The 15,010-nt window shown below is 43.8% G+C and overlaps 1 protein-coding gene across 2 annotated transcripts in view; it reads right to left on the bottom strand.

The window, feature by feature from the left end:
• Positions 1-15,010, bottom strand: part of LYPLAL1 (lysophospholipase like 1) — a 191,482-nt gene that overhangs the window by 22,099 nt on the left and 154,373 nt on the right. Inside the window, exons 8-13 of one of the 2 annotated variants that reach the window (XR_003047552.1) lie at positions 12,335-12,463; positions 8,233-9,474; positions 7,743-7,873; positions 6,016-7,403; positions 3,168-4,166; positions 2,324-2,634 (exon numbers count right to left, since the gene is read on the bottom strand). The gene's annotated coding sequence lies outside the window, so the exon portion shown is untranslated. Of the gene's footprint in view, positions 1-2,323; positions 2,635-3,167; positions 4,167-6,015; positions 7,404-7,742; positions 7,874-8,232; positions 9,475-12,334; positions 12,464-15,010 lie in introns of those variants that run through there. The other variant, XR_003047551.1, reaches the window with a different exon arrangement.

Raw genomic sequence — 15,010 nt, 5'->3', positions numbered from 1 at the left:
CGGGTCACGAGGCCACTCTTGCAATCGACTTGCAGCTTACTTTTAAAACCCTCTTCATGTTTAAGACATTTCCGTTGAAAATTTTATTTCCCGCATCAAAGAGGATCACGTCACAGCTCCAGGAGCCATCCCCCCGGTGATTCCTGGGAAGACCCATAGCAATCTGATACCAATCGCTGAGGGGGGATGGGAGCGGAACAAGAGCTCATCCTTCCTTCCTCCTTCCTCCTTCCGCCTTCGCTCGCTGTCTCTCGACAGTCAGATGTCACTGGCAGGCAGTCTCTCCCAGAACAGCAGTGGTACATATATCCCCTGCTTCACCCAGACGGATTGTTTTCACCATGGTGACAATGACCAGGCATCTTTTGTTCACCCAAGACTATCCAGCGCCTGCTAAGTACAGCCCGACGCTAATAGGCGCTCACTGAGTACCCGTTGTAACAAAGAGTGACAGAAAGAAAGGATGCTTTCTCCTGACATGAGGGGTCACGGGATCCAGACGAGATGGACCATTATTTTCGGTCCAGCACTCTGCTTTATTATTTCTTCCAGTAGGGCATCACACTCAGTTACCGCAAGGCGCCCCTGAGGACCTCATCATTGCTAATCCTTCCCAGCTCTCCTCCAATCTCCTTTCAGACCACAGTTCTCATCAGTCAACATGTGGATCACCAAGGAAACATCTGAGCAAGACAAATTCATCCTTGGCTAAACTGGGATAGCGCTGATAAGCCAGGCTTATGAGTTGAAAAACACGAATAACAAGTGTTGGCGAGGTTGTGGGGGAAAAGGAACCCTCACACCCTGCTGGTGGGAATGTGAACTGGTACAGCCGCTATGGAAAACAGTGTGGAGGTTCCTCGAAAAACTAAGAATAGAGTTCTCATGTGACCCAGCCATTCCTCTTCTGGGTATTCACCCAAAAAACTGGAAAATATTTATCTGCAAAGGTATATGCACCTTGACATTCAGCGTGATTCACGGTGGCCATGACATAGAAATAATAAAAGTGTCCTTCGATAGATGATTAAATAAAGAAGACGTGGTGCATATATACAACGGAATATGACTCAGCCATAAGAGGAAATACTTTTTCCATGTGTGCCGACCTGGATGGATCTTGAGATTAGGTTACACAAAATAAGTCAGACAGAAGAAGTTGAGAACCACATGATTTCACTCATAGGTGGGATGTAAAACTGAAGGCAACAAACAAACGTGATCAGCAGAGACTCACAGACACAGACAGTGGTTACCACAGGGAGGGGAGCGGGGCAGGTAGGTAGAAAGGGGGTGGGGGCATCAAATCTTTGGTGATGGAAGGAGATTTAACTTTGGGTGGTGAACACACAATGCAGTATACATACGACACGTTATTGAATTGTACACCTGAAATCTATTTGATTGCATTAACTGATGTCGCCCCAATGATTTTAATGAAAAAAGTTGAAAAACGCTGTCTTGCTGGAGAAGGCATTTTTCCGGTAGTGGGAGAGGCATAAGCCTCAGAACGGAAGCTTCAATGACAAGGGGGCAGTAACTTCACAGAGAAGCTTTAGCTCAAGGAGGGCACCTGCTGTTCTGGCAGCAGAAGCATTGAGAGCAGAGTTCTTCGCCTTCATCCTTACGCATACAAGCAGAAGCCAAGAAGCCCCAGTGCGCTTAGGCTGATGCTTCCTGCTCCAGGTCTTAAGTCCACCCAGGGAAGTTCAAGGGTTCTGAAGGCCTTTGACAGGATTCATGAGAATCGAAAGCATCTTCAACATATGTTCTCAGCGGTCAAGCCTCTGACCTAAATCTGCTAGCTCCCCAACGTCACGCAAATCGCTTATTTCAGAACGGGAAACTTGAATGAGGATTCTTTTATCACCTGTCGTTTCGTGGTCATTTAGAAAATGCAGCAGCGCTCCATTTGAATGAGATCTAAGTGACAAGAATAAGCCACTTTCTGGGTTTTCTAGATAGTGGGAAGATTTTTAAAAATCTGTCTGAGTGGTATTTTGCAGTGAATTTTCCCTCCTTTTTACTGCATTTTACACTTCCAGTGGAGGCATTTCTGGGAAATTTTTCTTACTTGTTAATGAATCATGTTGCAGAATCAACAGGTGATTTCAGGAGCGCAGGTGTGAGGAACTGGCTTGAAGAGGATCTAGAGATGGAACCGATGCCGGATCCACGAACGTTTGCTGGGCGCCGAATCGGAGTTCGGTTATGTACGACAGAAGCCAGCTGAACTAATTCCGTCAGAAAGCTGTTTAATCAGACGCTCAAGAGCTTACAAAATAGACGGTTCTGGAAGCCCAGGACCTAGGCCAATACTTACGTGGCTAAAGCCTGGAAACCGAGACGCCAGCTGCCACGGAAGAGCCAGGCGCGTTTGCGACCGCGCATGGCTCGCTTCGTGATCCCGAGGTTTTCAGATCTTACGCGGAAGCTGGTCCAGGGTGGACCTCAACTCTAAGGTCGTTGCCAAACAACTTTAATGTTCTTGGCTCTCCTGCCTCCAGCAGAGAGTACGGTTTCCTGCAGGAAGATTCTCGCAGGAGAGTCCATCGTAATATCCGTGTACATCCCCACCCTGCCGGGGGTACAAGATGAGTGAGAGCCAGGTACGGTTCTTAAGACGCCAACAGTCTGGTAAAAAGACGGACACATGAAGGGAGAGGTAACCTCACTGATGCCAGCACAGTATCAGAGAGTGGCATTTCACAGGGCCATCGATGCGTGAGCTCTTGCATCTGGGTTTTCATTATATATTTGAAAAGGCATAGGTGAAAGTGCTTAACTTTAGAGAGAAAAATATGCTATTATTGACACGGGCCGCCTGGAACAGCAAAGAGTCAGGGAAGACTGAACGTGATGGCTCCTTTAATTCTCATTCTCCCGAGGAGACCGACCTGGATTCGCTGTGTGGTCCCTCCCCTTCCGCTTTGGGAGTCAGGCAGCGCCACTATCTCCACTAGCTTAGACATAGGAACCAGGGTGGGATGCTTGGCTGAAGTTAGTCATCAGGCCACTGGCACACGGAAAGCCTGGGGCTGAATTTACTGTTAGCTCTTTGAGTCACACAGTCTTCCCCTCCCCTCCCCCGCCCCCACACCCTCCTCCCGCCCCTAGTCTGAACCCGGTGTCCTGTTCAAAGATATTTCCCCTTCTCTTTGACTTACCTTCTGAATTCATTTTGGAAGAATGTACCAAGATCCTTTGAATCCTACTGGAATGTTGAACTCAGTGAAAAGTGATGTGGTTAAGAAAGCAAATAATATGCCGAAAGATGTTCATTGGAAGTGGCTAGAGACATCAAAGAGATGGATGAATTTGCATTTCAAAAAGCTGGCAGGGGGTAACATTTCAGCTCACCTCCTATCCAGCCCTCATATCCATCCTGCCTCTAAACGGGCAACTCGCTGCCAATGGTGCTTCTTCCTTCCCATCAGGGCAGAATGACAGTATAGCTAGCCCCAGGAAATGGCACTGTCTTCTTAAATCAAAGCAGCTCAAAGAAATCTGTCGCTTTTATTAACCGTAGAACACGGTTGCTAACACCGAGTTAGCATCGGCTGGAGCTCGGGCGCCGAGCTTGAGCGTGTACGCGCGCCGTTGTGTTTAATCCTCGTCGCGTCGCTGAGACGGCGTCATCGGTTCTATTTTACAGTTCAGGAAAATGAGAGGTGGAGAGGGGAAGAACACGGCCCTAATGATAAGTTCTGGAGCAAGGATTCGAACCCTGCGATCCTACTGGGCGCTATGCGACGTTGCATTTTAATTCAAAATCGGACGAAGTTGAGGCGTGGGGGCGGGCGTGGGGGGGATACATAACACACACTGTTTAGTGAAGTGGATTTTCCAGGACAAGCAAGTGGGCAGGAAATGCTCTAATAATTTTCTAAAGTTGAGCTTCCGTTGACAGTTACGGATTGCTAGGCAACTGGCAGACAGACAGACGTGAGAGCTGGAGAGGAGACAGACGTGCACTACGCCCGCAAGGTGCTGAGCGAAACGCGGCAGTGGCACAGGCGTGACGTCGTCGTGAAATCTCAAAGTCTGAAGGAACCGGGCGGAAGGTCTGGTGGGACATGTCACCTCAGACCCTCCTCCAACGTCCTCAGCAGCAGGACATGTCCCCACGCCCCGGGAGGCAGCTCTGTTTCCACAGAACTTTTTAACTGAAAAAAAATGTACTTTGATCCAAAATGCACATTCATGCAGCATCTGCAGCCAGCATCCAGTCCTCGCTCTGTTTCCACAGAACTTTTTAACTGAAAAAAAAAAATGTACTTTACTTTGATCCAAAATGCACATTCTTGCAGCATCTGCAGCCAGCATCCAGTCCTTGCCAGCATGTAAACCCAAACCGCCTTCCACGTGACAGCCCTGCGGATATTTACAGCACCCCCTTTTCCTAGTGCCACTAACCGTCCTTTAGGTGACACGGGTCGGGACCATTCACCATTCTAGTCTCTCTCCTTTAGGTGTGTCTCAATCCCAATGTCATTTTGGGGAAGGAATTTTGTTGGCAAAGAAGATTAAATTGAATAAGACACCTTTAGCGTCTTTAAGGCTCCCTTAAAGACAAGTGGATAAAATTAACTATTGTCAAAATGCTACTTAAAAACTGATACCTAGACATGGACCGTTAGAAGCGTTTAGCGTTTAAAGTTACGACCTCCCCTGCTTGGACACTACGTATCTTTGAATGAGACCTAAGTTTACATTATCGTTTGAGTCAACTAAGCCTCCAGACCTTTTTCACACAAACGATTGCTAGACCACAGACCAAAGGACAGTCACTATAGAGGCACCAAACAGGAAGGAATGTGGGTTTTCTAGGTTTTCTCACCCATTTAGCAGTTTATGTTACTATCACCTAGTCATTCATTAATTTACATACTTGTTCATCCCACAAGTATTTAGTGAATACTTAATCTGTCTGGTTATTCATAACATACTTGGGTGAATGTGAAAGAGATGGGTGACATTACTCCCAGCCTTCAAGAAACCCACAATCTAGCTAGGGAGGGGGAAAAATGAACACAACAATGTAAGTTCTCAAAGCATCACACACTGGAAAAACACGAAGTTGAGTCAGAAACCCCGAGTTCTGGACGGAACTTTGACTTAAGCTGGTCACATCACCTCTGCAACGTATTTTCTCATTTAAACAATGAGACTCTTGGAGTTTTCCAGTACTTTCTAGTTCCAGGGTTTTCTGTTCCAACGTACAAGACGGCCATGAGCTTCTTGAGGGCGGGGCTTACACTTCATGTATAAGTGAATTTCCCATTAAACTGTACGCAGTTAGTTGAATACCACTGAACCCGTATTTATTGAATGGGCTCGAGAGTTCATATTAAGTACATACAAGGGTGTCTACTACCCCTTGGCTTCAGCTTGGGTTACAAAGAGCACCCTAAGGCAACCCCAAAATAGGCATGGGGGCTCTTACGCAAGTGTCGCTGGATGCGATAGTCCAAAGATTTGCATACATGGTCTTGATGCTCAGGTATAGAAATCACACATATATTTTCACACATGCCAGGATCATGAATGAGACACAAAGTTCACACTGGGCATACATACACTGCTGTCTATTTCTACCCCTCTCTTTAGGTCTTTCCACCCCTAAAAAGCCCATTTCGTCCTTTTCTCTTAGCAAATTATATGGCGATCCATAATGAGGAGTTTGGTGAACAATCTGCAGTGTTCCACCTTAGCGACCCAAGAAACATTGACTTATTTTCCCTCAGAAATAAAATAGGCCCAATGCTGGCAACTGTATCTTCTCCCTGATAAAGCCAGATTTCTTGCTGTGTAAGCAAACACATAAACATCCACGCACGCACACGCACACGCACACACACACGATTACCAGTTGGTAACTCTGCTAGACTAGTCTTCACCTAGATGTCGCTCTATACCTAAGGCTACAGTAAAACTATTGGCAGAATAATAAGCCGGGCGGAGTGAAATTAAAAAAGACACCTGCAATTTGGAAGATGAGTTTGAAAAACTTACTTGTATGCAGAAGAGGAAGACGGTAAGTCGTCTGGAAGACTCTGAATGTTAAACTGATGGATTTAAATTTGATACACTGTGAGATTATGCCACGTATTGTAGTCACTTGGGGCTGTGTCCAATATCCTTATTAGATTTTAAATCCTTAAGGTGGAAAACACAAGAAGTGGGGAGACTGGCAAAGAGCTGGTCCTACTCTTTGCGGGGTGATGAAAGGCTGTTTTTCTCCAACACTTTTAACGGGGAGATACACCGCCGCTGAAAATAAAGACTATTGTCAGTGATAGTTAAAACAGCTACTTGAAATTTACAAAGTCTTGGTCTCAGAAATAACTTAGACCTTGGGAGTTGTATTTGCCTGGCAAAACTTGACTCCCACCAGCATCCATTTGAAAGACCAAGAAATAAAAGCCCATGAAACGTTGGCAACGCTTATGCAAACGGCATTTTTGATGAGTTAACTGTAAGCAGATCAGGGACAGATGGATTAAATCTTCCGCAGAATACCCACTGGCTCAGGGAGGAAAGGTTCAGTGTGTGTTGACATCATGGGGTACGGGTTTTGCTGAGCTCCCTATCTCTGGGAAATCCGTTGAAGACTGTCATCAGATGTATGCAGCTGTGGGTTTTTCTCAGATCTGCTTTCTGGTTTTATGGCTTTCGAAGGGAAGCCAAAAATCTTCCGACCGTCATGGCAGGACGAAGATCTGGAAATTTTTTGAAAGTGTGTTCCCAGGCAGACCCATCAAGGCCACACAGCCTTTTATAGCCAGTACCTGCCTAAGGGCCAAAGTCACGAGAAAACTAATTTGGGATTTTTGTGTTTAGAGACTGTTCTGGGTCACAAACTCTGCCGGGCTATTTTAAATGGAAAATTTGGCCATTTCCGGGTTTCCTATAAATTTAAACCACAATTAAAATGGAAAATAAAACTCGAAATTTTCTGAGCCCATGAGTCCCCGTAGCAGTCGTAATGCCGGTTGGCAGCTCAGAAGAGACACGGTCACGGAAAAAAAAGACTGACGCAGAGCTCGGTGGCCGGTTGATGACCGTCGCCTTCAGCCACCCCTCTCTGACACCTGCGATGTTAACAGTGACGTCCGGAGTCACCGTCACCCTCTGCAGGGGGCTCCAGCTCTCACCTTCGTAAACCGCAGTGCAACCCCGGTAGGAATACTGCCTTTCACGCTCCAGAAAGCCTCGTTGGGCTGGCATCGCGGGATGGCGGCCTGTGCTTCACTTCTGTAAAGCGTCTGCAAATAAAATTCAGAAGCCCACACGCAAAACCTAACGTTTTCAAAAGAGGAGGCCCCCGAAGTCATAGTTGCTCTCTCTCTACGTCTATTCCTTTTTGCCGTGTTTCCCGTCTGTCCGACTGCACTTGGCATCTAAGAAGGAGGAGAAACCTCATTTGGGTAAATTTTCACGCTGTAACCGATGGATGCAAGAGCTACGAAATCCCATGTAAGAAGCAGCTTCGGCAGCATCGATGAAGAAGGCTTTTACTCATAGGACAGGGAATATCGAGAGCATCTATAGGACCGAGTGGGAGGACATTTAATACTTATTTGCATAAAGCTAATGATTATTTAGAACACGATGCGATTGGGAGACAGTAGCCTGAAGCGATGTGATACCCCTTTCTGGCCACATCACCTTGGGCTGGATAATCAGTTCCCCTGAGACTTACACCTTCATTCATAAAATAAGGACCTAAAAGAACCCACCTGACTGAGTCGCTGTGGTAACGGAGATAAAATACGAAGGGGCCTTCGCAGCATGCTTGTTCATAACTGCTGACCCGACCGCTTCGCTGCCGCTTCTACTGCGACACGGTGACGGCCACCTCTGAGCAAACCTCCAACAAAAGCAAAAAACCAATCGTACGGTTCTTATATATATATACGCACATACATACACACACACACATATATATAAATAAAACACTAATGGTATATACACTGCTGGATGCCAGAACCCCGTCCTCATTTCTCTCTTAGGACAAATCTACCAGGTCGTTGGGTCAGAAGCACAGAAGTATGTGTATGGCCATCGTCATGTTTCCTGTTTTGTCTCAGCTGCTCTACAAACAAGTCCAGATTACCCACAGCACCCCCCAGCCCCCCCCCCAAAAGAGTATAAACACTCACTTGGGAGACTTAGTGGTCAGCTATGACCCCCCAGCCCCCCCCCCACAAAAAGAGTATAAACACTCACTTGTGAGACTTGGTGGTCAGCTATGTTAATTAAGCTCATTTGCCATAACTGAGCCCTGAAATCTTCTCGTGAAGTTTCTACTGCGTGGATCTTACGACTATAGAACTAGAAAAGCAATTTTTAGTCGTTCTTTAGAGTGATTATTCAGTGGGGAGAAAATTCTTCCATAATGGGAGTGGACCCCTGGAGCTGTGGAATTTTTCTGAAATAGTAAGAACTTTCTTTAATTGTCTCAGAAATTTTCTTTTCTTCTGGACTACCTGAATATAGGCAATAAATAAGGTGGTCGAGGCGTAATGACGTAGTTAGACAGGAGATGGCGTGTTTGTAAGCATGATCAAAAACTAGCGACCACAAGATAAGTGCATCTGATCACTGAGTACGTATTCTATGAGCCACCTGGAATCCAGCACTTCCTGTGGCCAGGCCCTATGCTAAAGGCATTATGTATTCTGTATTTCCTCCCCAAATCCTACAAACAACTCAATGAGGTAGGTGCCATTATAACTGTCTTGATTTAACAAGGTTAGGTGACTTTAGTCTAGCAAAGAAGACAGACTTTAGACAAATAATCATACAGATGAATATACAATTAAACTGTATTAACTTTACAACTACAGCCAGTAAAACACAGAGGTAGACTTAGGACTTAGGCATCTCACTGCTTATTTGGATCCTAGCTCTGCCATTTATTAGCTGTGACCTTAAGCAAATCACTTAAATAGTTTGTACCTCAGTTTTCTCATCTATAAAATGGGATAATGATGATAACACACACTGTAGGAATTAAATTACTTAATATAATTTAAGCACTTAGAAGAATAGTTGTTCTATAATAAGCCCTCGATATATGTTAGCTATATCATTATTCCTCTCTTATATGTAAGAAACCAAACACAGCAAAGTCAAGTCATTTTGCCAAGGTCACACTACTCACTGGGGAAGGAAGACTTGAACCTGTCCACCTCAGCTCTCTTTCTAACATGCTCCTCCCTAAATGTCAGCCCAAACCAAGGGGAGAGGCGGTCCTTCCTGGCCCAGCAGGAAGTAGGGCCATGATCAGATGGAGCAGCAGCCTGGGCTCCACACCCTCTCGCTGTGGTCTCTGTTGCTATGAATGGAGGGAGTGATGATGTCAGTATGTGGGTGTCACCTGGACATGTAAGGAAACTGTCCTCCTCCAACTCTGCCATTCTCCGACAACCGCTGCACTGTCCCATTCCTGGCCTGGTCCATATGAAACTGTCAGGGACACAAAATGCACCCAGTTCACCGTGACTGTGAGAAATCGATTTGACAGAGAGATGTCTAAGGTGACGTAGTCTTCAGTTCTCCAGGTCGGGCTCACTGAAAGTATCAGGTATCGGATGGCTGTACTTTTTTGACCAAATCTAAATCACCTGAAACTATTCGAAATTTATCTCAGAAAGTTTCATATCAGAGCCTAGTATATTTGACTTTTCATTTGGAATAATGTGGTGATCAATCTAAATTCTCAACGCTAAGTTTGTAGTTTTATTAAATGATAAGAGTAATTAAGCAATAATGATCTGGAATGAAACTCTTCTACATGAGTCTGTCTTCACGCCTAAATTTTCAGAAATAAAAGTTTGCTTCATATAATTTCTTCCAATAAATCTAGTGCCTCATATAGTGATCCTAATTATTTTCAGTGAAAACATAACATACTTTAGAGTCTATTTTCTTAGGGTGAGGTTCGCTTAGATAGAATTTGTCTTCTACCTAAAAGTTTGTAAATCTTTAAGGAGAGGGGAGGAGGGGGAATGGGAGAGATGAGAAAGAGAGGGAGGGAGGGAGGGAGGAAAGGAGGAAGAGAGAAAGAGAGAGAAAGACTATTTCTACTTTCCATAAGCTCCTAAAGTTTATTTTCCACCACTTACTAAGCATGGCGTCTTAGTAATGCCATTTAAACTCTGAGTTTCAGATTTTCATCTTTAGTCTTTTTTGACACCCTTGCAAGATTATAAGATTCCAGTTAAATAATACCTAAAATATTTCTCCATAAACTCTATAATTGTATAAAGAATTACTATTATTAATATATGCCTGGTAAATAAGTATATAAATTAGAATAAAGTTGTCTAGTTAAATGATTAGGATTCGATCTTACTCTATGGAGAATGACATACGCGCCGATGTCACATGTTGTAACGGTTTTGTATATCCCACTAAGACATTCATTTATGTGTCTGATATTTGCTTCTGCTCAAACCACCGCTCAGTGACGTACCACAGCTAAATGATGTTCAGCCACTCGCTTCTAGGAGCTTATGAGATAAACATGGACACACATAACCATGACCCAAAGCCGAACGTCAAAAATGCCATGAAACGAAGGGTCAGGCACAGGCCTGTAGGTATTTTGGGTGGGGACAGGGGCCTGCAAATTCCTTCCGGTTGGTAAGAGCAGAAAATGACACTGTCTAGCAATGCTTTGTGAGGACGCAGAGCTTGCCTGGGCCCCGACAGTAGTGGTACGATGTGCAGTGCTGGAGGCGTAGAGTGAGGAGAGCCGGGGGCGGGGGGCAGGGAGCAGTGATCGAGCAGAACGAACTCTGAGCAAAGTCACGGCCATGGGAAAATTTTAGACTGCTCTTTCTCAAGGTGCGATCTGGGGGTTTCCTGGTTGGTGAGCTGATGAATACATGTTCTTTCATGGGTTCTTGTGGGAGGGACGGATGCTGTGCAAGCTCGTACATTTCGTTTTTTATGACTAAGCAAATTGTTACCGACTGAATAAGTGAATGACTAAACATGACTAATATTTGGTATATCTGCACCAAAATTTGTAAGTTACTAAGGTGTCTGGGTGCCGGGACCAAGTTTCTGCTCTCTTTGTGGACTCGCAGACAGAAGGATGCACCCCCATCTCCCCCACTCCTCAGCTTTCTCCATGGGCAAAATAGTTATCTGCACATCTTAGGTGGTGTCGTAAGTTGATCCTGGCTGTCAATTCTTGCTCCTTTATTATTAATTTAAAAAAAATTATTCTTGTTTTATGTTCAGGTTCGTACGTAATTGGCTGGGCTTTTACCGTTTTGATAACTATTATTTTTTTTTTTCTACATGTCTCATCACCACTTCTTTTCTTCTGGACAAAAGGAACAGGTGATATAGGTGGGACTTCATGTCCTTTGTTCTGCTGTGGTGTGTCTCTCCTGCCCTGTGTTCAGCGTGTGTTTTACTACTGTGTCCTACTGCCTTTTGGCAAATCTTGCCATCTTTCAGGAAGGAAGCTGATGTGAAGCTAAAACACAAAGCTTCCGATCCTCTAGATTAGGGGCCGGCTAATTAACCTGTAGGTCAAATCCACTCTGCTGTCTGTTTTTGTAAATAAAGTTTTATTGGAACACAACTACGTACATATGCTCTGTGGTTGTTTTTGCAAATGGCAGAGTTGAATAGTTGCCATGAAGTCTCAGGAATCTTAAAATGTTATTCTTTGTCACTTTCCAGAAAACATCTTCAAAATGGTAGGTCGTTTTTGTGGAGAAAATGGCACATAGGTAATCCTAAAAGGTCAAGCAGAGCCGGCTGTGGTAACTCACTGAGCGAGTCCTTCGAAGCTCAGAGTGGTCTGACCACTTTAGAAAAGACTATGTCACAAACCTTTCTTTCATCCTGAAAGGGCACAATCAAATCTTTGCTGGTGACAGCAGTATTCAAAAATATAAGCGATTACTTGACGAATAATAATAAAATGTACCCGCATAACACTCTAAATTTCTCCTTTATTTACATCGTGTTGAGTCGCCTTCTAAATCTACCTTTTTGTCAAGAAATTAACTCACCTGCCATTCCCCTCGCCCTCTTTCTGCCACTGTCTTCCTCCAGTTATTCCTCCTCAAGTTCCCTTTCGCCCTGCATACACTCGTGACAAATAGTACTCATCTGTCTTCTAGTACTTAGGATGTCTAGATGCTTCCTGATGGCCTTGAGGATGAATACGAATCTTTGGGGTTAAGGCCCCGGCCCGGGTTTTATCCGCAGGTCATCATGTAGTTAATGTCAGCGTAGTATAAGCATCGTGCACTTTTAATAGCAAAACTGCTTAAAGGACACAGCCTTGTGAAGTACGTACCTGTTTCAGAACGTCAAGTGGCTGCCTGAAACGCCGGACACCATGCTTTTCCCCACTGTTGTCAGGTAGGGTCCTCATCTTGTTCACATCTGGTCTGACTTTCTTACAGGGATGTCGCCGACCTTCACTCTGAAACACACGATAGGCCACGAGATTGAAGAGCCAACGATCCATTCTGTACCCACTCCACTTACCTCAGACAGTTCTGTAGTTCGATTGATTACTTGACCCATATAGTTCATAAATTGGGCTTAATCCTGCCTTTTAAAATTATTACCTTAGTAATTTTAGGTTACACTCCGTTCACCAAAATTGTAAAATGTTTCAGATCGTACTGGGAGGTATTTCTGGTTTATTGGCCATGTCAAATGTCCAAGCAAACTGTTTACTTCTCACTTGAACTTTTATTTTAAAAAATCCACATTTCACAACCAGCCCAGATTTCCCTGAGGGTGTTTGCTTAAAGTGGATTCTGTTTAGAAATACTTGATGTATTTCTAAATTACAAGAATGAACCTACAAGAATAAAAATTTCAAAATGGATTTAGATTATTCTGGCTGTTTTGAAAAAGCATGCTACGTCTACGTCTATGAAATCCAACATCACAATTAATTCCCAAAGCTCGGAAACCCAGAATTTACCCTATTGGGGTTTTGTACTTAAAAAAAAAAAGATGCCACGGTGAGGAAAAATACATGGTTCTCATTACTGTGCTTTTTTTCCTTTTCTGGGATGTGTTTTTCCATGACACTTTAATATTTCTTTTGCAGGTGGTCAGCATTTTATTAACGATTGGCAAACCGACTCATTCAAAGGCAACATTACCAAATTATAAAGCGAGTCACTGGAGAAAGAAAAGTCGGCTATGGGTAGGCTACTCCTGGGATTTGCAAAATCAACGTTTGAACTGCTCTGAACTAAACTGTAGATTACAATTTTATGGGAAGTGGGTGGGCGATTTCTACTTTCTAAGAACCGTTTCCAACTCCAGTTTAGGGGCATATGGAAAAATGTGTTGAAAAGATCCTTGATTTTGTAATACGATTGTCTTTGTTCAGAATTACGAAAAAGTAGAGGATGCAATCAAAATAGAGTACAGATTATTAGGGTAAATATTAAAATGATAACCTTTGCTCTTACTAGTTCTCAGGTCTTTCTTTTCTTTTCTTTTTTTTTTTTTTGGTGAAATTCAATCTAAATGTCGTAACTCTGAATTTTCTAAATTTGAACGAGGCTCTTCTGAAACCTCTGGGGGTAACAAATCAAATTTCAACACTGCGAGTGACTCTGATTCGTGACTTCATGTGGCTCTGCTTGGAGTTCAACGGCTGAGCTTCTTCCTTTCTGGAGTCTTTGCCCCAAGTCTCCTGGTTCAGATCTCTGATCCTCTCGCTGCTGAAAATCATCCCACTGTGAACTTTGTCCGACTACTGTGGATGATAAAGGATGAGTAAAAAGTGGGAATGGTTGGTCTTTTTCCTAAGGGTAACGAGCCTTTATGGTCTGGCACAGCTTTGAGCTTGTCGGGTAGGAATTATGAGGACTTTGCAGAGCAGTTAAGAGCCCTGACTACCCCAGTCCCATCATGAGAAAAACATCGGACAGAGGGATATTCTACAAAATACTTCACCAGTCCTCTTTAAAACTGTTAGAGACATCAAAAACAAGAACAGACAGAAACTGTCGCTGCCCAGAAGACTCTAAAGAAACATGATGACTAATTTAATGGGGTATCGTGGATGAATCTGGGAACAGAAAAAGGACATTAGGTGAAAACGAAAGAACTCTGAATAAAGTATAAACTTCAGTTCATAATAATTTATCAATGTTGGTACATTAGTTGTGACAAATGTCCCGTATCGATAATGTAAGATGTTAATAATAGGGGAACCAGGTGGGCGGGTATATGAGATCTCTCTCTATGATAGTCTTAACTTTTCTGTAAATCTAAGCTGTTTTTTTAAAAGTTTATTTAAAAAAATAGCAGAATGAATCACAGCAAACTTCCTCAGTCCAAAAGGATTCATCTAACATTGCAGAAAAGTCCTAAAGGTTTTGAGAAGGATATTCAGATCATTTCTTTCTATGGATAAATTGATACAGTTTATTTTAAGTCAGAGAGATTCAGCCCTCCAGAATAGGATTCTGGGGTAGGTAAGGATTTTATGCATTGCAAATTTTCTTCTTCATATAAAATTAGATTTAGAATCCGCCTTTGAATTGGCTGTTTTGAGTCTCAAACTCATGCCTCTTCTTCCATTCGTACTGTCTCCAAGCAGTACAAGCAATGGGAGCTCGTATAGCCTAAAAGAATACGGCGCATGAAGAGACAAAATAGACGTAATGGTAGAACCGAAGTAGCGCAGAGATACTGGGAGAAGTGGAAAGTGCCGATGGAGAAGGCCGGGCGTGCTGGGCGGTGGGCCTGGCCCAGACCCGCCGCATCCGCGCTTCTCTGCCTAGGTCACTCGACGGAGTTCGGGGGCATATTAAAGATGCTAGGAAGGACTGAAGAAATTAAGATCGTATCAAAGGTATTTAACGTCGTATTTCCCAAGTTTATTTGTTCCTAGCATCCCCTACTTTATACACAGATCGCAGTTTAATATCACACACTAAGCTTGTTTTATAGGACACACTCTGGAAAGTACCCTTTGATCAAGCAGTCGCCTAAT

This window comes from Pteropus alecto, unplaced genomic scaffold, assembly GCF_000325575.1.
Source record: "Pteropus alecto unplaced genomic scaffold, ASM32557v1 scaffold65, whole genome shotgun sequence".
Taxonomy (NCBI): Eukaryota; Metazoa; Chordata; class Mammalia; order Chiroptera; family Pteropodidae; genus Pteropus; species Pteropus alecto.
The sequence above is the reverse complement of the archived record's forward strand: the minus strand, read 5'-3'. Positions and strand labels throughout refer to the sequence as shown.